Genomic DNA, 25,832 nt, shown 5'->3' with positions numbered 1-25,832 from the left:
CCCCTTCCCATCTGTCTCCTAGATTCATTCCTGGTTCCCTGGAGTGGGTCTTGGGCTGTGTGTGTGTGTGTGTGTGTGTGTGTGCGCGAGCGCGATGTTTCCTTCCCTTATTTTCAGCCTTCACTCCCCCCCCCCCCCCCCGAAATGCATAGGACCTGTTTCCTGGAGCAGGGCTGGGGGCCTGAGGAGGCTTGAGGAGGGAGGGCCTAGGAGCCGCCTACCCCCCAGCTGAATGTGCAGAAGGGGTTGGAGGGGGAGACAGGGTACGTCGTTGTATGTGTGACTCTGTGTGTGTCACTTCTCTCAGTGGGGGCGTGGGGAGCAATTTCCAAGGGCTGCTCTGGGCCCAACCCCAAGACTCAGGCCTGACTGTTTCCCTCTTTGGCTTATTTCTATCATCTCTCTCCTCCCACAATTCTCCCTGGATCTTGGGACTATAGAGGCTGTGGGGTTGGCATGCCCTCCCCCCTCCTTTCCTTGACCTTCTCATGGCAAAGGGGGAGGGGCTGGCTCTGCTTGTTGAGCCATTTCCTGTCTGTCTCTCGGCTCCATACAGGTAGAGACTCAAACAGCATTTGTTGAACAACTTCCTTTTACCTACAGGCTGACGTTCACACCCTTAGGAGCACGTCTCCCCCAGGGGTAGCTTCTGTGCTGGGGGCTCAGGCAGGACTTGCAGGGATGAGCGCCTGTCCTGGAGGAGAGACGAGACATGTGGGACTCTTGTCACGCGCCCAGCGTGGGGCCTGTACACAGTGAGGCTCGCTTGACGGCGGTTCCCTGTTGTCTGTGACCCCACTGAGGTGGGGCTGGTGCTGCAGGCTGGAGGCCGCGTGCTGAGCCAGCCTTGTTTGGTTGGAACCACTTCTGCTCAGGGCTTTGCAGGTCTCCCGTGATCACACACCTGCTATTTGCCAGGCACACAGCGAAACACTCTATTATCTGGTTTAATTTTGGCTGGAGGGCTGTGAGAGAGGCCCGGGGCCAATGGCGGGGGCAGGCCAGGGGCAGAGAACACGGGAGCTGAGGTCTGGAGGTCCGGAAGCCTGACGTGGATTTTGGGAAGACGAGGCTGGGATGTAGTTTGGGGATCAGCCATAGAAGACCATACACTCGGAACTAAGAAATGAAGCATTATCCTTTTCGTCAGGGAGCGCCGAGTCTCTGGGTGTTTGTTAAATGCAGGTTCTTGGGCCCTGCCTGCTGAGACTTTGATTCAGTAGGGTCAATGCAGGGCCCGAGAACCTGCGTTTTAAATGCGTTTCCAGATTAATGCACCCAGTTGGCAGCTGAAGAGGCTGCTATGTATTCCCAGCCATCTCCTGGACTCCTCCCACACACCTCCTCATTTTCCAGAGGAGCCTGAGCTCAGAGAAGTGAGGCGCCTTGCCTGGGGTGACACAGCAGCAAGAAGGAGGCTGATACTGACGTATACTGACGAATAATCTTCCCGGTTCACTGGCTGCTGGTCTAGAGCCCCTCATTCAATTCTCAGAACCATCCTCTGCATCATTCCTGTTGCATCGATCAGAAACCAAGGCAGAGTCTGTGGTCACGGGTTCAAGGCCGCGCAGCCGGTAAAGGCATGAAGTGCGGTGGGGATGGGGGAACCCAGCGTCTCGCATCTTTGGACAGAGCGATGCCCTCCCGCTCCCTTTCTTTGGTGCGAGGCCGCGGGTGTTGCTGAGCCTGCGGCTGTGCGTGTGAGCAGAGGCCAGAGGAGGGAAGTGGTGGGGAGCAAAGAATCGGGGAGGAGGCCGGAAAGCCGGGAAGGCGTCCTGGAGGAGGCGACGCAGAGTCGCCTAGCTCTGGCCGAGGCCTGTCTGGGTCTGGAGGGCAGCAGGATGTGCTGTGCTCGTCTCCGGTAGGCGTCCCGGGCTGGGCCAGCGGGGCACCTAGGCGCAGTCCCGGGCCGGGCTTGGGCACGGCGGCTGGGCCGGAGGAGGGCAGGCGGGCCGGCTGGGCGGGAGCTGCGGGGGCGGGCAGGGGCGCGGCGGGAGCGGGGCCGGAGCGCGCACCGAGCCCCTTCCGGGGGCGCCCGCCCCCCGCCCCCCGCCCGCGCGGGCTCACAGTCCCAGCTGCCCGCGGCTCTGCGGGGCCCCCGCCCGCGCGCGGCCAGCCGGCGGGTTTCCGCCTGCCTTCCCTGTGCTTAGAATTTGCAGCCGCATCCCCTGACGCTCGCAGCCAATTTCACGGCCTCTGGGCTCGGCGCGGTGCGCGGGATCGTAAACCCGCGGGCGCGGGGCGGGGGACTGGCGGGTCCTGGCCTGCCCGCGGACAGGGGGCGATCGCGGCGAGGGCCCGCGGAGCTGCTGGCGAGGATGTGTGTGTCAGGTGGGTGTGGACGGGATGGGGGGGCGGGGGGGACGCCGCTGGGAACTGACCGGGGAGGACTGTGCGGTGTGCAGGTGTGCCCACGTGCGTGCTGGAGGGCGGGGAGTAGGTCACCATGTGAGGGGGCATGTCTGGGGCCTGGATGTGTTGACCCCTGAGCTGTGTAGGGGACCCCTGTGCCCACGGGCAGGTTTGTGTGGGTGTCTATGGTGAAAGCTGTGTGTGGGGGGGTGGTCCACTTTGTTTCCATGTGTTACCGTGTGTCTGTGCATGTTCCAGGCATGTAGGAGCACCTGTGTGTTGAGGTGGGCCCCTTCTGCGGGCAGCTGTGTACAGTGAATCGGGGGCTGTGTACCCACGTGTGTCTGAGGGAGTGTGAAAGTGTGGTGTGTTGGTTGCTGTCCTGGTGTCCTGTGGGTGCAGGTTGTGTGTGAGGGTATGCGTGCGACTTGGGGTGCTGTCCTGTCCCTGCTGGCCACTGGGCTCAGGGACAAGTGTGAGCCTTGCAGCTGGTGCAGAATGGGGAGCAGTGACCCTCCTGGGCCCGGGAGCCCTTCCTGGAGCAAACCTGCTGCTTTTTTTTTTTTTTTCGCCTCTGGGTAGTTGTAACGGAGTTGAGACAGCACAGGGGGCCTGTGTTTCTGTGCTGTGCTGCTGGCTGCCAGCTCCGGTGGGCCTCCATTTGTTTGGGAATGGCTATGTCAAGGGGCCCAGGTGTGAGCGTCTGCCTGATGGGGAGGACCGGGAGGACCATCTGGGCTGGTGGGGGTGCAGGGCCAGACCGAGAGGGGGGCCTCCAAGGGGAGGGGGTGAGTGCGTGGTGTGCACGTGCGTGCACAGATGGAGGGACGGTCCCGCCAGGCACGTCTGTCTGCGAGTGAGCCTGTGCAGGTGGAGGTCGAGCAGGTATGTTGCTCTTAGGGTGTGTGAGCACATATGGTGGGAAGTGGGGCACAGGCTGTGGGCACGCGGGGAGGGGGTGCAGGGCCTTGCAGAGTTCTGAATCAGAGATGTGCGCTAGGAGAGGGTGCCTGTTCCCTGTAGCAGAGGGGAGTGGGCCGTGTTGCTGTTGGGGTGACCAGCAGAAGGGTGGCGTGGTTGGGCATGAGAAGGGGAAGGCTGTGTGTGGGCGTCAGGGCAGTGTGGGTGGCCGTTCCCACCTGGGTGTGTGTCCATGACTGAGTGAGGTTGGGACTGGGACTATGACTTGGGGCCCAGCAGGCAGTGAAGGACATGGGGTGGAGAGGGTGGGGTGTGTGTGTGTGTGAGGGCCCTGTGGCTCTCAGAACCTCTATCCATCTGTTGCTTGCTCCTCTTGCCCAAGAGGCCATGGCGGGATTGAAAGAAGTCCTGTGGCCTCTGGCCCCTCCCGTGCCTCTGAATCCAATGGGGTTGGTGGGGAGCCCCCAGCTCTCCATCTGGGCCTGGAGGCCCTTCCCCTCCATCTCTCTTGCCCCATCCTTCTTCTCCATCTCCCTGCCCCCATCTCCTCATCTCCTGCCTCGATCTCTCTCTATCTCTGCCTCCATCTCCCTCCATTCCCTCCCTCTTTCTCCTCCCTCTCTCTCACACTGATATTCATTTGTGGTATATTCGGTTGCCATGGGAAACCTAAGAAAGAAGTGAGTGTACCCTTCAAGACTTCAGCATTTTTCCCTCCTCCCTCCCTCCCTCCTGCTGTCCCCTCCCTCTCCCTCTCCCCGCCTCTCCTCTCCCTCCCCCTCCCTCTCCCTTCGCCTCCACAGGAGAGGACTTGGGTGAGGAGCTGCTGCTGCCTGAGCTGGGCCAGGACCTGAGACCCGCTGCCACCGCTGCTGCCACCACTGCTGCTGCGGGGACCGCCCTGAGACCAGGCCAGGAACAGAGCCTTGCTGGCCACAGGGGCCCCCTCTGCCCGCAGACGGCTGGTAAGGACAAGGTCCTTCCCGAGCGTGTGAGTGTGGATGGAGGTGAGCCCGGCTCACATGACCTGGCCTTGCCAACCCGTGATGTGGGCCAGCCTCTGCCCACTGTTTGTCCCTTCCTGCCTTGCCCAGCCCTGCCCCCAGCTGCGGGCACCCCAACCCGCCCCTCCTCAGCTTCCCTTCCACAGGGCCCATGAGGCAGCTGGTAGAGTGGCAGGCCTTCTGGGGGCTGGGACTGGTCCACTGGGAGGCTGGGGAGGAAGCCGCTGCTGGCTGCTGGCTCAGACACCCCCCCACTCCTGCCTCTTCTCCCAGCTGAGACGCTGAGCAGGCCTGCCTGCAGCCCAGCCAGCTGGGGCATCTGTGCACCTGGAGGGGGTGAGGGGCTGGCTTCCTGGGCCGGCCTGGGAGAACATGGCCTCTTCTCACTCAGGTGGGGCCTTTCTGTTGTAGAGAAGGGCAGCCTGAGGGGCTGGGAGTGAGCAGGGGAAACGCTGGGCGGAATCAGTACCTGGCCTGATCCAGTGGCTTGTGTGTTGAGGCGGCAGGGAGAGCAGGCTTCCACTAATGGGCCAGGGCCGGCGGGCAGGCCTGCAGGAGCCCTTCTGTCCTGGCTGGGGCTGGCGGCTGCCCCGAGAGGAGAGGCTGAGGCTGTCGCTGTCACTGAGGCTGTGTTGGTGGTGGCCACGTGGAGGGAGCTGTTGTCCTGTCGGTTGCTGAGTGACGTGGAGAGGGACCCGCCTCTGTGGCAATGTGGTCTCCATGGAGAGAGGAGGAGACCGGGGAGGAGGCTTGCAGGCTGGCCTGGGTGTTGGCGGTTGCTAAGGAGAGGGAGATGCGTCTCTAAGCTGTGATGGTCCCCACGTGGGGGGCTGTGGCTGCTGAGGTGTTGAGGTCCTCAGGGAAGGGCTGGGGCTGGGGCTCTGGAGGGGCTTGTGCGGGGATGGGAGGGGTGATGGGGGCTCCAGGAGGACAGTGGGGGTGTGACAGGGTAGGAGCTGCTGCCGTGCCGTGGTGTGGTGGACACAGGCTGACGTGGGCTGAAGTGGGGCACAGTGGGTGGTCTGAGTTGTATCCCCACATCCAGTGCTCATCCTGCCTGTCCTGTGGCCAGACTGGACCCTGTTGCACCACCAGTGTCCCTCCTCCCAAGGTCCCCTCTGTCTGTCCTTTCCTCTCACTTCTCGCTCTCACTTCTGTGGCCAACTTCTCCTCCCTCTGCCTCCTGGAGCCCTCCCTCCTCTGGGCCTTTGAACGTACAAGTCCCCATCTGGATGCATCCTCCATCCTGCCCCCAGAGGACTGCCTTCCCATCCTTCACACTTGTTGTGCCTGCCTTTGAGGTATCATAGGGGAGGCGACTTGCCTGAGGTCACGCAGTGGGCACACGCTGGGGCTGGGATTTGACCCTGGGGCTCCTGCCTCCCCAAATGTCCAGCTCACCAGGCCTCATCTTCCCCCGGGAGCCTCTGCTACCCTCCCATTCAGAGTCATCTGGCTCTAGCACGTACAGCTGTAAAACCCCGTGCCTCAGTTTCCCCATATGTGAAATGGAGATGTACATGCCTCTCGAGGTTGCTGTCACTTGGGATAAAGTATGTGATGCCCCTGGTGTGGTTCCTCGCACTTAACAGACTCTCAGTAAGTGATCGCCACTATCAACATTCCTTTTGAAACGGAATTTGAAATGATTTTCTGGCATGCCCTGGGGGGTGGGGATAGCAGTGCCTTCTCATCAGAGACCTGCCTTCATGTGTGTGCCCTTTCCCCCTGACCCTCGAGTGGTGAGGTGTTGGGCTGACCTCGTGGTAGCAGGAAGCGGGGCAGGAGAGGGGGGCCTCGTGATGGTCACGCAGCACCCTGGTGGCGGAGCCAGGATGGGCCCAGGTGTGCCTGGGTGCTGTCCCATGTTCCCCCCCTGCTTGCTCCGGGGCCCTGTGTGTGCGCTTTAGCCCAGTGGGCCTTGTCCCCTCGCTCATGCCTGAGCCCCCTCCCTCTGGCTTTCTTCACAGCACACAGCGTGGGGGTGCCTTGGGAGTAACAGATTCAGGGAAAGTCAGTCCCTTCAACCTCCTTGACACCACCAGGGGCCAGGCCAGGCAAGGACTGAAAGGATGCCCAAAGAGGGGCATTTGAGGGCCTTGGGGAGTGATGGATGGCTGTCTTTTGAGTGACAAAGATCTGGTTCAGATCCTGACTCTGCTAGTTTCTAGGTGGGTAGCCATGGGCACATTTCTTTGCCATTTCTAGGCCTCAGTTTCTTCATCTGTACAATGGGGATGATAAGAATGCCTACTTCACCTCAGGCAGGGAATAAAGTTAGTGCACAGGGCCTGGGGCCTAGGAGGTGCTTCCTGGGCCATGGCTGTTCTTTCTAACCCACCAGACTGCTTCACATTTCAGGCTGAGCTAGCGAAGAGGGGAGAGGGCTATCCTGAGCGGCCCCAAAGGGCAGAGGTGGACCAACCAGGCACAGACCTCAGTTCATCCCAAGAAGAGACGTTTTAGCAGTGAGCGCTGTCTTGGGGTGGGATGAGGAGACGTAGCGAGTGCTCTGTGTGCAGTGAGACCACAGAAAGCCGGCAGGGGCAGAGGGTTTGGGATTATAGGACTCAGGTTCACATCCTCATGTTCCCATTTACGGTCTGTGGGGTGTTGGGAGGGTCAGTTTCCCCACCTGCAAAATGGGAGGAAAAGCAATGGAACGAGCGTGACTTTAAATGCATTCATATTTGCGGAGGAGACCCGGGCGTCCCCTGAACCTGCACAGTACCCAATTTTCCAGAAGAAGAAAGCAAGGCGCAAGGAGCTTGAGGTCTTAGAGCAATCACACCAATAGCTGCTCTTTATGGGGCATCTGCTGTGTGCCAGGCGTTTTCCTACATGCTCTGGGTCTCCTCTGATGTTCCAGCCTTTACACTTGCTGTTCCTTTTGCAGGAGTTGCTGTTCCTTCTTTGCTCATTGCTGCTTCCTGGGCGCCGTCGCCTGGCTGTCTCCTGTTTCGGTTCATTATCGCCTCCTCCAGGAGGTCCTCCCTGACCACTCTGCTTGATCTGGGCCTTCTCCTGTTTTCTTTTAGTCCCTGACACAAGCAGATGCTATTTTGTTTATTTGCTCGTTACGCACCCGCCCGCCGTGGCAGGTTTTCAGCTCCATGAGGGAAGCAGTTTTTTCTGTTTTGCTCCCTACTCGATCCCAAGTGCCTTGAATGGGGCCCGGCACATAGTAGATGTTCAATAAATACGCATTTAGCGAATGCATCCCATTCTATACATGAGGAATGCGGGGCACGGGAGGCTTGCAAATTGCCTGCGGACACACAGCTGGAAGTAGGTGGCAGGGCTAGCATTTGATCCCAGGTTGGCCTGGCTCCAGGTCAACCGTTTTTTTCTGCTGCACGACACCACCCAGCTGGAAGCCTGGCCTTTCAGGCTGGAGTTTGGACTGTCTTTTGAACACAGACAAAACCACAGAACACCTCTTCAGGAGGAAAGGTTCCTGCCACAAGGAAGAGCTTCTGGTAGCAGCCTGAACTGTCAAATCAGTTCATTAGCTGTGTGACCTTAGGTAAATTACTTAACCACTCTGTGTCTCCGTGTACTTGTCTGCAAAGTGGGGGTAATGTCTTGGCTGGCTTAATAATCTTGGCGGGCTTCTGGGAGGCAGTGGACTTTGAGCTTTGATTTGCAGGCTTGGCTCCAAGTCCCTCCCCACCCTCCCCCGCCTCCCCAAGGTGGAAAAACAGCCTTTGCTGAATCACCCCAGTCCTGGAAGGCCCCACTGCCCACGCCTGAGGGATCTGAGATTTTGACTTCTGAATAGGGGACATTTTAAGTGCTTGGGACAAGCCATTTTCTGCCCTGCTAGCCCCCTCCATCCCCCCCAAAGAAAGAAAGAGAGATCAAAGAGGAGAAGGAAACTGATTGTAACAGTATCCACTATGTGCTAGGGACATTCCCTTCCTTAACCCCTTCACAGTCACAGCGGCCCCTGCAGAGTAGGGGTTATTAAAGCCTTTTGGCAAATGCCATACTCAGGTTTGGGGAAATCCTGTGTAGAGAACAGAGCAGGGATTGGACCTAGGCTCAGAGGCTCTGCCTGCGTGTGACCGGAGAGAGGAGGGAACAGTGAGGCTCCTGGGATGGGTGTGCTCTGGGGTTACCCAGGGAGCGGGCTGTGGGTCCCAGGATGGAGTTCAGAGTGGCCCCAATTTTAGAGGCTGGACCTCGAGGGGCTGTGGAATGAATAGATTGCTTTCCCCAGCCTGGATGCCTCCCCACCCCCCTGCCCCCCCACTGCTGGCAGCCACGCGAGGCCAGGGAATAGATCTGGCGTTGTGCGTGGTTGTTCCAGTGTCTCGCTCAAGACCCCATTTGTTTGGGGAGGAGAAAGGGGGGTCTGTGGTGCCCAACAGAGGTGGGATTCATGGCCAGGCCTGGGGGGCAGGGTAGCCTGCCTGGTACGGACTAGGCCTGGAGGACCTCCAGGAGGAGAGGAGGGGGCTGGGCACGGTCTGGGGTCCTGTTTTTGTGGTCTGGGGGCAGAGTCTTGTACCCCAGGTTGGGGGGCTGTGTGGGTGGAGGGCAGGAGGAGGGGGTAAGAATCTTGCCCCCATGACTTTCTAGTCTGAAGGAAGGAGAGCGTGATGACCCTGTCCTCAGGGAGCCCTAGTCTTAGGGGAGTGGGGGGCCTAACCATGCCGTCAGGATGCTTGTCTGAGGGGGACACAGCCCTGACTTCAGGGAGTCCCCATCTGAGGGGGGATGGAGCCTCCACTCCCAGGAGCCCTAGTCTGAGGGTGGAGGCACTGTGGGTTTTAGGTGCTCAATCTGCCCCCTGAATGTAGGAGAGGAGAGTCCCACTGAGTGGAGGCTCCCTGAGTTCTGGGAAGACTTCCTGGAAGAGGCAGTCCCTGAGGCCTGGGAAGGGGTTGGATTCAGGGCAGGGACTACAGGAGGGACTGTTCTGTGGTTGGAAGTAAGGCATGGTGGCTTAGAACCCAATGCTGAGTAGGTACATGCACCCGAGCCTCCATTTGCTCATCTGTGAAATGGGGACATTGCCTGGGCACTGCCCGGCTCCTGGAGGGCAGGTTGGAGAGAGAAGTACCTGTACACAGTAGGCCCACAGGGCTGCCAGGGACTGCATGGTTGGTAAAACCATGCAGGAGTTCTAGAAGCTGCCCAAAACCATTCCCCCGCCCCTCCTCCACCCTGGGCCACAGCTCCAGCCCAGCTGCAATCTTTCCAGGTGCAAGAGGGAGCTGTGAGGTGGAGACAAGGGCCATAGGCTCCTGCCTTCCTCGAACTTGCTGTGACCCTGGCTAGTTCCAGCCGTCTCTGGGCCTCAGGCTGAGACCCAGCCTCTGTCCTTGAGGACACAGTCTGAGGTCTATGGGAAGTCAGAGCTTACCCCTGGCACCCAGGGCTGGGCCTCAAGGGCCGATGCGGGAGTTCACCAAGGCCCGCAAGCATCCTGGGAGGAGATGGGCCACACAGAGGGGTGGGCAGAGGAGAGTGGGTGCCCCAGTGACGGTGGCTCAGGAGCTAAACAGAGGCTTAAGGAGTGAGGTCTTTCCTGCGTGTGCCAGACACTGGGCTTGGGGATGGTGAGTCAGAGTGGAGAGACTCCTGGGGCTGCGAGTGGATGACGCAGTAGTCAAGCACTTGGGCCCAGGCCTGGGTTTAACTCCTGATTCTACCCATAACAGACACTGTGGGCCTCAGTATCCTCATCTGTAAAATGGGAATAACAATAGTACCTACCTCCTAAGGTTGACACTAGAAAGTGCTTGGCGCTGTGCCTGACATACAGTGAGTGCCCAATAAATGCTAGCTACCTGTTGGGTTTGCTGTGGTGGGAGCAGCTAGGCAGGGCTTTAACGGCCCTCCCAGCCACCACTTCTCAGGCTGCTGGGGACAGGCTGTGGCCTATGGAGTCCCGAGGCCTGGGATACTGGCCCAGAAAATGTGGCTGTGTCTGCCTCTCTGGTTCCTCCCACTCTCCCCAGTGCCTGCTGAACAAGATTTGCAATGAGCTGGTAAGTTTTGGAGTAGGCAGCGTGGGCTACATCCCAGCTCATTCATCCCCTCGAAGGCTGCGTGGCTCTGAGCAGATCACTGTGTGAACCTCAGTGTCTCATCTGTGCAATGGGATCCAGGACCGTTATGAGGATGCAGTGAGACGATGCAGGAGGCAGCATCCATCCTCTTCACAGGCACGTGCTGGGTGCCTGCTGACTCCTGTTCCTGCCCTGCTCTCCCCTGTCTGCCTCAGTGCTGGGTTGATGGCAGGGGAGGGGCTTTGGGGACTGGGTGGCTGGCCTGGCTGAGATGGCGGCCGATCCGGACATTCTGTCCTGGCTTCAGGGGAAGCTCAGGGTGCCGGGTGGGGGGACTGTCCTTAGGGACCATCTGGGTCTGCAGGGCTGCTGTAGACACTGGGGGACGTGGGGAGAGGTTGGAGTCAGGCCTCTATGGGGAGCCAGGACCTCGAGCTGAAGGGCCAGAGCCGTAGGGTCTCCGTTCCCTGGCAGGCGATGCCCAGAGAGGCGCTGACCCAGGGTCACACAGCAGTGAGTGGCCAGGCTGAGGGTAGAACCCGGGTCCAGCCGCTGTTGGCTGGGGCACTTTCACTTTCCACGTTGCCTGGGCCATGAAGTGGCTGTTTCTGAGTAGCCCCCCGCTCCCTCCCCTGGGGCCTGAGGCAGCTTTCTTACCCTGCGGGTGTCTCTCACCCTGTCCGTGGCTCCCTCTCTGTCTCCATCTCCCTACATCTCTCTGGCCTGCCCCGTCTGTTCCCAGCAGCCTGGGTGCCCCTTCCTCGGCCCCATGAGGGGTTGGATGGATGAAAGCTGTGTGTGTGTGTGTTTGTGTGTGTGTGTGTGTGTGTGTGTGTGTGTGTGTGTGTGTGTCCTGGGTGACTCATGTGCGTTTGCTGTGTGTTGGAAAGAGTACATGTAAAGGAATGTATACACCTCTCTTCTGACTGAGGCTTGCCACGTGCTCTCTTTATATAAAGTAGAGGATGAGCTGCTGCCCCTCCCGTCACAGGCGGGCTCTGGAAGCATGCGTACGCCACCTGTGTTTACCCCGGTGGGATTCACCTCGGCCCTTTGCGGGGCGCCCCTGACTCCACAACCCAAATGTCTCCCCTCGGGCACAGGGGGGCTATCCTGATCCACCTTGGGGAGGGGTCCCCTCCTTGGCATGTTCCCTGTTGTGTCTTGGGTCCAGGGTTCGAATTCATCTCTGCCCCTTACCCTCCATGGACCCCAATTCTCAGACTGCCCATATAATCAAAGGGAATCATTTATTCCTTTTATTTAACGACTTTAACGGCACCTAAGCAACACCCACCCTGGGCTTGACACTATTCTAAGAACTTTACAGAAATTAAATCCTCACAACAACCCAACAAAATAGCATTACCTCCATTTTACAGATGGGGAAACTGAGGCAAAGAGAGGCTAAGGATCCTGCCCTTGGTCACACAGCGAGTCAGTGGTGAGACCAGGATTTGAACCTGGGTCGTTGGTTCACAGGCACCTTCCTAACCACCTTGCCGTATTGAGTGCCCTTGGTAATCCATGGAGAGCGGCTTGGGCAGGGCCTGGGCCGGCCAGGCCCCCTGGTCCAGGAAGGTGGTCCTGGTACATGGTAGGTGTGGCAGCTTGGGATCAGGTTGGATTGAAGTCCCTAGCTTATCATCTACTGAGAAAGACACCTGACCTATCTGAGCCTCAGTTTCCCCATATGTACAACAGGGTAACGGTACTCACCTGTCAGAGCTGTTGTGAGAATTTGGTGCAATGAGGCATGGGGGCACTGAGCACACAGTAGGCACTCCATGTGGGGGGTAGCTGTGACGATTGCATGACAGGGTGAGAGGGAGGTAATTTAAGGGGGGGTGCCCTCTGCCAGCGGAGGTGAGCATGCACCCTGGGAACCTGGGAACAGGAGAGGATGGGCTGAAGGGATGGGCTGCCAGCCCCTCACTGTGCACACCTGTCCATCTGGTGTGTCTATTGTGCAGTGGGGCCCAGGATTGGGACATGATCAGCTGTGTGTGTGTGTGTGTGTGTGTGTGTGTGTGTACACGCATGCTTTCTTGTACCTCAGCATCCTGGTGTCACATACCCCCATGATGGAGAAACAACTGAGAATCCTTGCTTGTGGGGGCTGAGATGAACCTGGGAGACCATCTCATCCTGCTTTTGCATGGTTGCAAATGGGGAAACTGAGGCCCAGAGAGGGGAAGAGATTTGCACTGGGGCCCACAGTGAATTCTGATGATCTGAAGTTTCATTGCTGGGCGGGACCTTTTCTAGAACGTGCAGTGACAAGCCCTGCCTACAGTGGCTTCGTCCCAGCCACACAGGCCCACATCCTGCAGGGCCAATGCTCTGCGCGGCCTTTCTCCATCCTCTGCTCCGCCGCCTGGGTTGTGGGTTGATTCCCGGCCTCGTCCACCTCCAGGAAGCCATTAGGACAGGGACCTTGCCTGTCTGTTCACAGCTGAGCCTGGTGTGGGCATAGTAGGAGCTCAGCAAGCATTTGTTGAAGGAGAGGTGACCTTAGACTTCATCCCCTCCAACTCTCTCATGGTGAGGTCAGTCTGAATTTCAGGGGGGCAGGGAGTTGCCCAGGTCTGAGCAGGGAACTGAACCCAGGCCTCCTGGCTCCCAGTCCCGAGCCCTCTTGTTTGTGCACTCATACACAACACACACACGCACACACACGCTATGCTGTGATCCAAAAGCTTCGCTCTGATCATTGCTCAACTTTCTAGCCTAAAAATGTCCATCTGTCCCTCTGTCTGCCAAAGCCGTAGGCTGGACACCTACTGGGCACCTGTTCTGGGGCCTCCCCCCAGCCTGAGTCTGCCCCGCAATAGGGCAGGAGCCTTGGAAGGGAACCCTGGGAGGGTGGGGCTAGTGCAGGGGACACCCCTCAGGCACATTTCCTGCTGTGTCCCCTTCTTCTGGCCACGTGCACCCAGTGCCACCCAGAAATCCTACCTGCCCAAGCCTCCTGGTCCCCCCACCGTCTCATCCTGCTTTTTCATTGTTGGCAAATGGCTCAGGCTTTGGGGGAAGGGGGTATCATTCCCAGGGACCGGCCTCCCCCTCTGCCTCCCCCAGGAAGTCTGCCATACTGCCTGGGAGGATGGTAATTAGCATGAGGCAGGCTGATTAGCTCAGAAATTAAGTCTTTGTTTCCCTGGCTCCCTAGTTTCCCTAATTGAGCAGATGCAGAGCAGGGGGAAGGGGAGGGGCTGCCCAGTTGGTCACAGGGTTGGGAGGGGGCACACGTGGCTGTGTGTTTGCTGCAGGAGCTGGCAGGGTGGGAGGTGAGCATAGATGTGGCACAGTCTGGGGCCTGGGTGGAGGAGTGTGGGGGAGTGAGTAGGGGGACAGGGACCCCAGGCTGCAGCCCTCTGGGGTGTGCTTGTGTGGCTCAGAGAGGGCATCTCACCCAAGACCCCACTGTGGGAGCTTATCTGCATTCATTTGTCCCTTCAGATCTTCACATCCAATCACTGATCATAATAACTATTATGAGCACCTACTATGGGCAGCCCCTAGGCTGGATACCTTTTGTGCATTGCCTTGTTCTGCCCTCAGACAATGGTGAAGGGAGGGGACTCGTCGTTTCTTAGGGGAAGAACCTAAGGCTCAGGAGAGAGCTGAGGTGACCTGCCCAAGGTCACACAGCTTGGAGTAGCCAGGGCAGGGCTCAGACCCAGACCCTGTCCTGGAGGGAAGGGGGAAGCCTGTGATGGTAGCGAATCCAGGCCCTGGACGCGAGGGCTGGAGGGGCCTTTGTCCTTTTCATTGGTCACACGGCAATGGCTACCTCTACCTGCTTGGGTTATTGGAGGAGCCGTGACGACAGCGGTGGTAGTGACATGATGATTTATTTAGTGCTTGCTGTGTGCTAGGTAGGTTTCAAATGCTTCACATGTTTTCATATTTCATGCCCACAACAATCCTGAGAGCCATGGGTGGGTGCCCGCATGATCCCCATTTCACATGCACAGAAACCAAGGTTGAGGGAGGCGAGGGCCCTCCCCCAGTCCCAGGCAATAAGTAGGGGACCCAGGATTCAGCCTGGGGCCATCTGACTCCAGGCCCTTCCTCCTTGATCACCACTCTGTATGGTCTATAACACAGGTGAGATACCTGGTGCATAGTAGGTGGCCTGACCCCCGGCCCTGAAGGCTAGTGGCCTGACCCCCGGCCCTGAAAGAGCAGGTCCCTGGAGAGCCTACATCTCCAGGATACACCCTGGAGGTTCCAGGGGGACAGCCCTCTTCATAAAAACCTCTAGGGTAGGTATTGCTTTTGCTTCCATTTTACAGATGGGAAGTGAGGTTCAGAGAGGAAGTTACTTGCTCAGGACCTCACAGTTAGGGTAGCTGGGATTTGAGCTCAGGTGGTCTGGTTCCAAGTGCTGCCATGTGGGGCAGCCACTCCCAGCCACACCCGTCTGAGGGGTGACCCTCCCTCCCGGCCTGGTCCTCAGCCCCTGCTCTGGGGCGATGCTTCCACTCCCCCACCTCCTCTTAGCAGCCGTGTGCATGGGATGGCCAGGCTCCGTCTCCGCTGCGCCCGGCCTCTGGCTGTTGGGCATCTGCTATGGCCACCTGCTCACTAAACAAGACCTTTGGGTGTCCCTCTGGCTCCTACAACTCAACTTGTCCCATGCTGACTCTCCCTCTCTCCTCCTCCCCCGGGGCCCATCTGCTCCTCCTCTGCGGCTCCTGTTCCAGGGTGGGCACTACCATCTCTGACACCCACCTGGACCCTGGAGTCATTTCTGAACTCCACCCCGGGTCTCCTGTCCTCATCCTGGTAGATAACTAAGCCCTGCTCGCAAATCCTCCATTGCCTGTCTACCTCATCCAATCACTTCCACGGGCCTGGGCCATCGCCCTGGCCCCTCCAGTTTATTCTGTACCCTGCTGTCATTGGCATGAACTCCCCAGCATGTCACTGGCTCCCCACCGCCCTTGGGCTAAGATTCGGAATCCTTACACTGGCTTCTGAGACCCACTGGGACTTGGCGGAGCCTGGGGTCTCCATCTCCCTCTCCCACACCATCAGCTCCTCAAAAGTGCTACCCTCTGGTTCTGTGTCCTTGACCAAGATCACCCTCAGCAAATAGAGGACAGAGGAGACCCCTCAGGTGCCCCTGCACTGGGGACCTCCCTCTGATATTCCTAAGAGCCCTTTGAGGCCAGCGGTGCTGCCCATTTTGCAGATGGGGAAGCTGAGACTCAGAAAGCTGAGCTGGCATCTGGACCCAAGTCTCTCTCCCTGTGGAGCCCGTGTTCTCCTCAGTGCGTGCATATGTGTGCGCACGTGTGTACACACCACGGGCACTGCTGCCCGCTGACTGTGCCAGGCGCAGTTGGGGCTTCGATGAGCCGCCTCCGCCGGCGAGGAGGTCCGTGATGGTCTCTGGGGGCCCAGCCTGCCTCTTCCTGTTGGGGGTGTGGATGCTACATCGGCCCCTCGCCAGCCCGCCACCCCCTCCCCCCACAGCCTCCCAGCTCCTCCCCCTTCTCTCCCCTTCCTTCAAAACAAACACCCGCGAGCCCAAACCGCCCATCCAGCCGAGGCGCAGATGGAGCCGGAGTTGGAATTAATTAGTCCTGTTGCCAGGGCAACCAGGACCGGACCGCGATCCAGCCTTTTCTCTCAGCCCGCCCCCACAACCAGGCTCCACCCCTGCCTCTCATGGCCCCGCCCATCAAGGCCCTGGCCCCTCCCCTTCCCCCTGCTGCAGCTGGTAGTTTCTGGAAGGAGAGGATGAGGATGTTCGGAGCTAGGTTTGAGTCCCCAACTCGGCCCCGTGGGCAGGGCCCTGGACCGCTGGGAGACTTTGTTCAGCACCTGCCTGGGGAGAGGTACGGGGGCGCGATTTGAGACTGGCGAGAGGAAGAATGGAGTGGCCTGAGCCTGAGAAAGCAGGAGCCTAGCGAGGGGCGTGCAGTGATGGGAGCTTTAGAGGGACCGGCCTCTACAGTGGACAGCGATGATGGGGCTGCCCGGGTCCTCCTCCTCCATCCCAGTCTTGTTCCTCTTATCCTCTGAGCCCGCGTCCCTCCGAGGTCTCCCCTGGACATCAGTAGGCAGGAGTGTGTTCTGCCTCCTCGCCCTTGGTCTCTGCACTTGCTCTGTTTCTTCCTGTGTGGTCCTGGGCAAATTGCTTAGCTTCTCTGTGTTTCCAATTCCTTGTCTGAAAATGGGCACACCCACACCCACCCGGTGAGCCATGGAAGTCCTAGTCTGTGGTAAGCACTCCATGGCTCCTTGTGCCACTGCAAACGAGGTACAGCTTCTGGCCAGGGCCATTCCTGGAGGTGCCCGCAAGGTGGAGGATATAGAGGGGACCTGAGGGGAACGTGCCAGCCCTAACCCCTGTCTCCCATCTTTTGGAGTCCCCTGCACTGGGCTCTGCTGGGCTTGGCACACAGGAGTGCCACCCTGGGTTGGCATGTCCGTCACTGGGCTGGGACGAGGCCCAGGACAGGTCCTGGCTCCTGCTCAGCTCCCCACCTGGTCCCAGAACACGCTGAGCCCCTGGAGGCCAAGCGCTGTCTCTCCAACTACTTGGCTGATGGTTAATGGGCCATTTGCTTTTTCATGTGCCAAGGAGGCATCTCTCTAGCTGGCATGGTGGGGTAGAGGCTGAGGAGAGAAGATGGGCGAGGACTGGTGACTGGACTCTTACTGTGGGCTGCCCTCCTGCGAGCCTCAGTTTCCTTATCTGTCAGCTGGGCCTAATGATGTATCAGTTAGACCAACTTTGAGGGATTAAACTAGGGCCTGCAGACGCACGTCCCCACAGAGGCCAGGTCCCTTGAAGGTGTGCATCTGGTCCCAGTAAGGCAATAGGGTGTGGTGAGGCCTGTAGTAAAAGCCAAGCTCAGGGTCTGCCCAACAGCATCGCACTGGGGTTTGTATCCAACACTGAGCTGGCCAACAGAACTGATCCCCAGGCTGTATTTGGAGCTGTCAGCTGCCCCAGAGGAAAACTCTACAAATGGATTAATTGGGGGGGGGGGGGTATTTAACTCTCCTTTACATAATAACAAGGGCTAAGGTTTATTGAGGGCTTGAACGGTGCCGGGAAGGAGCTAAGCACTTTACTGGGATTATCTTGTTTGATCCTCACACTAACCCCGAGGCAGGCAGCGTGCAAGTGCAATTCCTTTTCTGTGGATGAGGCAATTAAACCAGAGAGGTTCAGTCAGAGCCCAAGGTCACACAGCCACGGGGAGGGAGCAGGGCTCGCCCCTGGGCCTACTGGTTCCTCACCTGGGGTTTTCCCTCTGGCTCGTTGGTGGAGAGAGGGAAGGCAGACAGACCCACTTGGCCTTTCTCTCTCACAGAGGAGGCTGGGAGGGAGGAGAAACAAAATTAAACAAACGAAGGGTGCTGTGAGCTCAGGAAGAATAACTTATTTTTTATGAGCTTGTTAACATTTGTGAAGTTAAGTAAGCAGAAATTTATGCCCTTCATTTGCATGCATTAAAGGGAAGGCTGCCTGGGCCCAGCGTGGTTACAGGAAATCTCAGCGCCTCCCAGGGCAGCCCCCCCCCCCCCCGCCCCCCTGGCTCACATTAGGCAGCTCCCCCTCTGGAGGGTCTGCTTGGGCTGTGTTTGGCGATTTTCAGATCCAGCTGCGGCCCCTGTTTCCTGTGGCTGTGGCTTTCCTTACTGCCTCTGGGAGCAGCTGGGCCCTTAGTTCAGAGGCCGAATGTTCCAGAAACTCTTCCCAGCCTCTCCAGGGGCCTCAGAAGGAGCAGGAGGCCCACCATCTTTGCTGCCCAAGAGCTGTGGGCAAGTTGCTTTAGCTCTCTGGGCCTCACTTTATTCATCTGTAAAATGGGGACAAAACCTCATAGGTTGGGTCCTCCCCATGATGCCACTTATCTAAGATGACATTAGCTTGGGGGCGGGGGGGGGGGGGGGCAGAAGCGGGGGGGGGGGGTGCTCCCTTTGCTAGTTGACCTGGCTCTTTGGGGACTCATTGTTTCCCATGGGCCAGAGAGAGGGATGCTCTTCCTCGAGGACAGTGCTTCTCAACCTTGGCTGCACATTAGAATCACCTGGGGATCTTTTTAAAATCCTGATTTCTGGGCCTCGTCCTCCGGAAATTCTGTTTCTTTGTTACTCATGTTGTGGCCCCACCCAAGAGGTTCTGGGTTGGCAGGAGGTGCTCACCCTTACACCCCTGTCCTTGGTAGCTTGCTTGCCTGCTGCCGCCGTTGTGGCCCCACCCCATAACAAAGAAACAGAATTTCCGGAGGATGAGGCCCGGAAATCAGGATTTTAAAAAGATTCCCAGGTGATTCTAATGTGCAGCCAAGGTTGAGAACCACTGCTCTAGGAGGTCCGACTGGACCCCCCCCCCCCCCCCCCCCCCGGCCTGGGCCACCTTGTCCTGCAGCTCCCCGTGCTCCTCCTGCAGTGGCTGGTCTTTGGGGCCTCCTGTGCGATCCCTTGGCGCTGTGAGCTTCCTCAGACACATCTGTCCTGATCACCGGATGCCTGCACCTGCCCCAGGGCTTGAGCAATGGTATTAAATGAATGAGTGTGTGAAAGAGCCTCAGCCTCCGTCTTCCATCCTTTGGAATTGCAAGTCCCTTCCAGGTGTGGAGTGACTCATGGTGCTGAAAGCACTTCCAGGCCGATGCCATCTGTGGTGGTTTCTGCCTCAGCTCCCCCCGCAGAGGAGGCCAGGCCAGGACTGTGGGGTGCAGATGGGGAAACAGAGGCCCAGGCAGAAGCGTGGGACTTGAACGCAGCGCTCACTCACTCACTCTTTTGTGTGTTCCAGGAGACTTTTGGGCTCCTGCTCTGTGGTAGGTAATGAGGATCTTGGGAGGAGTGAGAAGGGCGTCCTGCCCACCAGGCTGCATTCAATAAGCAGGTGCAGCGAGGGTCGGAAGCTGCAGGGTGAAGAAATGAAGTCAGGAAAGGCTGAGGATTTCATTCCGACCCCATGGGAGTCAGACCGGCGAGGGCAGAGGCAGGGAGGAAGGTGAAAGGATGGTAGTGGGTCAGGTGAGCGGCTGGAGGCTGGGGAGGAAGGGAGGAGGGCCGGATCCATGCTGGCTGTTGGCTCAGGCACTTGTTCCCTCTGCCTCCGGGAGGAAAGAAGTGCGTTTATTCAGCAGATTGTTCTACAGCATCTGGTGCGGGCCAAGCATTGTGCAAGACGCAGGGCCGGGGTGAATGAGAACAGTCCTGCTGTCGGGGATCCCACAGCCAAGGGGGAGGGTAGATGCCTGGTTGGGCGAGAGGGCTTCCTAGGAGGCAGCTTGGAGTCCTGCTTAAGCAGCGGCATTCACAAGGTGGAGATGGGTCAGGAGGGCATGCTAGTCCTGGGCATTTCGAGGGTAAAGGTCAGAAGGTGTGAGTTCAGAGAAGGGTGGGAAGGTCACAGTGCTAGGACCTGGGATTCTGGGGAGGAGGGAGAGCTCAAGAGAGCCCTCCAGGCCAGGAGAGGGATCTGGACTGTTTGCTCCCAGCAGCAGGGGCCACTCTGGGTATTCAGAATCGGGTGTGGATGGCGTGTTTCAGACAGGCACAGAGTGGGAAGAGCCCAGGAACTGGGGAGGGAGTTCTCGGAGCTGCTGTGCTTAGGTGAGGCTGGAGGGGTGGGAGGCTGATGGTGGTAGAGCCAGGGTCAAGGGAGGGGCCCAAGTATGGGAGGAAGCAGGGGGCCCCAGTGCCGGATGGGTGGGGGTCATGTATGTACATGCGTGTGCATGCATGGTTTGTGTATGTGTGTATGTTTAGTGCCCTCCTTACAGGAGGGTGTTGGAGGGCAGATTTGCAGAGGCAGGGCCGAGCCTGAGCATGAGGGTCTTGCCTGTTGGGATGAGGACAGGGAGGCACTGGGAGCTGCTGAGCGGGACGGTGACCCACTTGTGCTGTGGGACGTTCCCTCAGCCACTGTGCGGAGGAAGGGTGCAAGCTGGGCAGGGGGGGGTTCTGCTGCACCTGTGGGGAGCATTAATGAGGGGTGGCAATGCCACGGAGAGGAGGAAGGGCGTTGAGCGCAGGGAAGGCGCGGAAGAGGCAGTGTTTGATCCGGGCAGCAGAGGTGAGAGCGTGGGGCTCTGTGGCTCTGTGGGGGGAGGACACAGCAGGTGGCTGGAAGGCAGTGGGGGAGGGCAGCCTATTCAGGGTGCCTTTGAAGGATTAAAGGGAAAGTCTGAGCCAGGAAGGAATATCATTAGTGAGGACCCAGCGGCTCTGCATTCTCTACCCAGCCCTGTGCACCCAGCCCCACGCCGACAGCGGCATGGCTTTGGGTAGGTCCTCTGACCCTGTGCCCTCACTTTGTTGTCTGTAAAATGGGGCTACTTTTAGAACCGGCCTGTTGCGGGGTTGTTGTGAGGGTTGGATGAGATAATCCACCCGCAGCCTGGCCTGGGAGATGCTTCGTCGTTACCGGCTGTGTGTGGCCATGGCAGTGACGGTGGGCCCCAGGGACGGATGAGAAACCTGCTGTGAGGAGCTGTTCAGCCTGCCTGAGGCCACACAGCTGGCAGGGGTACCCAGCAAGGGTCTGAATCCAAGTTGATGGGCCCCCAGACGTGGTGCTCTCTCCCCAGGTCCTGTTCGCCTACATGCCCTGAGAGTGGGCAGGAGTCCAGTTCTGACCCCTAGCTCAGCCCCCACCGGCCGTGGGACCCCAGCTCAGCGGCTTGGCCTTGGAGCCTGTCCCAGCTGTAAGGGGCCATGTGCTGAGTTTAGGGCCGCTGGCCCAGGCCAGGCTCCTGGTAGGGGTTCCGTTCACATTGGCTTGCCTTCCCTGCCCCTGCCTGACCACACTGCCCCGAGCCACCAAGGCCATGCGGACGCAGGAGCCCCCGCCTGGTCCCTGATCTGATGGTGACGATGGTAACACCAAGGAGCTGGGAGCCCTGCTGTCACCAGTATTAATAAGGAGCCCACTCAGTGCATAGGGCAACCGTGGGCAAACTATGGCCCGCGGGCCGGATCCGGCCCGTTTGAAATGAATAAAACTAAAAAGAAAAAAGACCGTACCCTTTTATGTTATGATGTTTACTTTGAATTTATATTAGTTCACACAAACACTCCATCCATTCTTTTGTTCCGGCCCTCCGGTCAAGTTTAAGAACCCATTGTGGCCCTCGAGTCAAAAAGTTTGCCCACCCCTGGCATAGGGGCTGGGTGGGTGGGGACAGAGGCCCTCTGGGAATTGCATGCCTGGGGGCTTTCTCCATTTCCCACGCTCCAGGTCTCCTGCTGGCACTGGGCACAGAGGGCACATGTGCCTTCTTCGCCCTCAGGAAGGGAAATGGTGGCTGTCTGGGTTGGGGGGCATGCTTTTTGCTGGTGAAGGTGAAGGTGCTGTGGAGCCGTGAAGCCAGGCCTAGGGTTCAGGGCGGGCTTCCTGGGGGAGGTGATGCCTCAGCTGAAGCTGGTAGGGTTGACAGGGTTGATGGCTAGTGGCAGGGAGAGGGAAGGGTGTGTGTCAGTGCAGGGCGGGCAGGGAACGTGAGGAGAGCTGTGTGCCAGGGCGGGAGCTGGGAAGGTACAGGCCCACCTCACGGACCTTTCAAATGCCAGTAAGGATCTTGGCCTCTGTCCCTGGTATGCGGGGAGCCCTGGAAAGATCTTGAGCAGGAGAAGCAGCATCAGAGCTGCCCTCTAGAACATTCCTTCTGGCCCCAGTATCAGGGGCTGAAGGAGGAGGCCACAGTAGCAGCTGGGTGAGTGCTGATGGTGGCCTGTCCTGGTGAGGTGGGGAGCAAAGGACAAATGTGGGAGACATGCTGAGGACAGAAGTGGCAGACTCGGTGTCTGGTCTAATGATCTCTGGTGAGAAGGGGAGGAGTTGAGGATGAAGCCAGGATCTGTGGCCTGAGCAAGCAGGTGGGGTGGTGGTGACCTTGACCAAGAGGAGACGTATGAGCTGGAGTGGGCTTGGGCGAGATAAGGACCTGGACTGGCTGAGCCTGGGCATCTGAGGGCACCTGTGGAGAGGTGTCCAGCAGGCAAAGGCTGGGCTCTGGGCGACCAGGGGCATGAGGCCACCCACATGGAGGTAGGAGCAGCAGTGTTTAGGGCAGCGGTTCTCAACCTGTGGGGCGCCACCCCTTTGGCGGTCGAACGACCCTTTCACAGGGGTCGCCTAAGACCATCCTGCATATCAGATATTTACATGACGATTCATAACAGGAGCAACATGACAGTGATGAAGTAGCAACGAAAATAATTTTATGGTTGGGTCACAACATGAGGAACTGTATTTAAAGGGCCAGAAGGTTGAGAACCACTGGTTTAGGGGGCTAGGGCAGGAAGGGGCGCCCCGGAATCAGGTGGGGTGTCCACGAGGCCTTGGCAAGGCTCTTGCCCTCTCGGGTCTCAGTTTCCTTACCTGTTAATGTGACAGCGGCCTGGATGTGCTAAGGGAGCTGCCAGCTCTGACCTTTCCTAAGGTACCCAGAGGGTCTGCAGGGCACAGAGCCAGGTGCCCTGGGGTAGCGGAGGGGGTCCCACATACAGTAGCTTTGACACGGGGGCTCGGAAATGAGTGTGCTCATGGCGTTTGCTTGGCCAGAATTTACTGAGCACCTGCTGCGTGCCGGTCCCCAACGTGTGGAGCAGGGACAGAGGGGGACTTGGCCATGGTCCCCACCCTCGGTGTGGGCGTGTGATGATACAGCACCCAGAAGGCCAGGAGTGGACCTGACTTTAAGCAACCCCAATCTGCGATTCTTTAGGTATTTTATAAGAGATATCAGAGCCTGGTTATTTATTTTACACAATAATTTGCAGGAGGGTTTCCTTAAATAGCAGAAATCTCCAGGGGGTGTGCACTAGGTTTGCCCGAGTCCCCTCCTGGCCCGTGAGTTCCTTGCTCATCTTTGTTCCATGTGGTGCCAGGCTTCCTGGGCCGGGCACGCAGCAGGTGCTTGCTAGATGTGGAATGTCTGGTTGGCCGGCTGTAGCCCCACTGGGGACCCCTCTGTGGAGTAGCAGCACCCCTGGCCTCTCTTCTGGGCTTTTATGGGCTTCGTGGTGCTGCTCTTGGTGACATCAGGCAGGGGCTTGTACCCGAATCCCGAATGTGCTCCCTGCCCCTTCCCACCCTGGGTTTCCCACCCCCTGCTGGTCCCCTGCGGGCCAGAGACCAGTTTGCCAGCCCAGGACCTGGTGCGTAGTATGTGGATAATGGGCCATCCGCAGGTATGTGGATAATGGGCCATCGCTGAAGGGACCCCCAGGGTGTCTCACCCACGCCCTTACAGAGGAAGCCAGAGCCCTGAATGGGAAGGGACTGACTCAAGTCCTTGCTGCCACAGAGCTGGAAGGCGAGGGACCAGCGTAGGCGACACCTCTCACCTTCAGCATCGCGGCAGTGGAGGGCCTGGGAAGGAGCTTTGTGTGCCGTGGAGGGGCGAACAGCTCCATGGCTACATTGGGTGTGTCTCAGGCTCTTCCCCCTTCTAGCTGTGTACCCTTGGACAAGTGGCTTCCCCTCTCTGGCCTCAGTTTCCTCATCTCTCAAATGGGTATAATAATAGTGCCCACCTCGCAGGCTGTGTAGTGGGGTGAATGAAGGAATTAATGAGTGCTCCGTGCGCAGGCGCAGATAGGAGGGCTCACGTTCCAGCCGCAGCCCTTACCAGGGTGACTGGAGGCCACTTTGTCTTTCTGAGCCTTGGTTTTCTCATTTGAGAAATGGGTCTGACGACCTGTCGTCCTGTTACGTGGGGGGCTGCATCTGCACGCAGATGAAGCTTGGCGAGGTCTTCATTGACCACAGCCCCGGGCGTTTACTGTGCCGACTGTGCTGCAGGGACACCTGTGCTCGCCCGGTGGCCCGATGGTGGGGTGTCCATCATGCAGTTGGGCAAGAAAGGGGAGACTCACTGTGGGGGAGGGGGAGCTGCCTGGGGAGAAAGCAGGAGGCAGGGTCTGAAGTAGGTGGCTGGGTCAGGTCATGTGGGGCTTTGATCTTCAAGAAAGACTTCTGGTTTTAACCTGGGAGCTACAGAAGCTTCTGGAATGGCTTTCTGTGGATCTGTGATGGGTGGCATTTTGAGAGGCTGTCTGGCAGCTGAGGGAGGAACCCAGGTGCTGGAGGTGCTGGGAGGTGGTGGTTGCCACCCAGAGAAGAGCCAGCAGTGGCTTGGACACAGGTGTGTGGCCTGGACAGGTGTTGGGATGGATGGGAGATGAGGGTTAAGGCAGAGGGCAGAGTCAGGTGTGCTTCAGATGATGGGACCCAGGCACAGAGAGGTTTGGTAAAGATCCCACAGTCACACAGCCAGCGGCTCTGGGAGCAAAGCCTCAGACCCAGCATTTGTAGGAGGCGGTGGCGTGGCCTGCCCAGTTGGTGGTGAGTGGTCCGCACAGGGGCTCCGCGCAGTGGAGGCGGAAGGCTGGTCAGAGCCGGCAGGGCGATGCTGGCCGTGGCAATCTGATGCTTCATTCGCGGGCTCTGCTCAGCGCCAGGCATAATGGAGATGGACCAGGGTGTCTGCCAGGGAATGGGGGATCCGTTCTGTGTTGGCCACCGCTCCACTGAGCAGGGATTGGCACATAGAGGAGCCATCAGGGCAGGATGGAGCCAGGGCGAGGCGGCACCTGGCATGTGTGATTGTGAGAGAGACCCGGCTTACAGCCGGCACCAGCTTCCTGGGGAGATGCTGGACCTCGCTGACCTTGGTTTTCCCATCTGTAACGTAGAGGCTGCTCCAGCACGATGAGGAAGTTGGGACTTGGCGCAGGCCGGGGCCACGGTACGTGCTCAGGAAATGCGGGTGTTACTATTATTGCTGTTGCTGTCGTCGCTGTTGTATTGCAGCTGGAGCCGACCTTGTTGGCTGTGGGGTCACTGGCCTCTCTGACTTGGGACATGTCATGGTCTGCCAAGCCAGCTTAGCTCGGGGACAGACGATGTCCTCGAAATGATGGGCCAGTGCCAGGCCCGAGGCCCACAGGCTGCAAAGCCAGGCCCGGGTGTGAGTGGAGGCCCCGGGTGGGGAGGATCAGGCAAACGACAGAGAGACGGGCTTCTGTTTCGAGGACCACGGAGGGTTATGTGAGTCCAAGAAAGACAGTGCAGGGAAGGGACACAGGAGTCTGAGGAAGGATGGGATGGGGGTGACTTTGAGGAGACTGGGCTGTGCTTAGAGACTGTCCTTTGCCTGATTTTACCAGGAAAACATACAGGAGGCCCAGAGAGGGTGCAGGCCTGGCTCAAGGTCACACAGCAGCTGGTGCTGGGAGCAGACCTGCTGGCCTGGGGGCCTGGGCACTGCCCCCCTCTGTGAAGGAGGAATGCGATCATTTATCAGGGGAGTTTAATAATGAATGAAGTCGAATGTCTTTAATGCAGGCAGCAGGCCCAAAGTAATAAGGGACTCTGTATTAATTCGGAAGTTAATGAATATGCAGGTGTGTCTGAATGATTAATGGGGCTTCTGAAGGCCTTGGGAAGGAGTGCGTGAGCTGCTGCTGATGGAAATATGAATATTGCATACGTCTGGGAAGTCGGATAAGCTGGGGAGCAGGTGGGCATTCACGAACC

The 25,832-nt window shown here is 58.6% G+C and overlaps 1 protein-coding gene across 1 annotated transcript in view; it reads left to right on the top strand.

Annotated features, from left to right (window-relative positions):
* The first annotated feature begins 2,178 nt into the window (after positions 1 to 2,178).
* Positions 2,179 to 25,832, top strand: part of ELFN2 (extracellular leucine rich repeat and fibronectin type III domain containing 2) — a 41,943-nt gene continuing 18,289 nt past the window's right edge. The window contains exons 1-2 of the mRNA XM_036301766.1: positions 2,179 to 2,334; positions 4,080 to 4,241. The gene's annotated coding sequence lies outside the window, so the exon portion shown is untranslated. The remainder of the gene's footprint in view (positions 2,335 to 4,079; positions 4,242 to 25,832) is intronic.

The sequence above is a fragment of the Myotis myotis genome, unplaced genomic scaffold, assembly GCF_014108235.1.
Source record: "Myotis myotis isolate mMyoMyo1 unplaced genomic scaffold, mMyoMyo1.p scaffold_m19_p_3, whole genome shotgun sequence".
Classification (NCBI taxonomy): domain Eukaryota; kingdom Metazoa; phylum Chordata; class Mammalia; order Chiroptera; family Vespertilionidae; genus Myotis; species Myotis myotis.
Note: the sequence above shows the minus strand (reverse complement) of the source record. Positions and strands in the feature narration are given on the sequence as shown.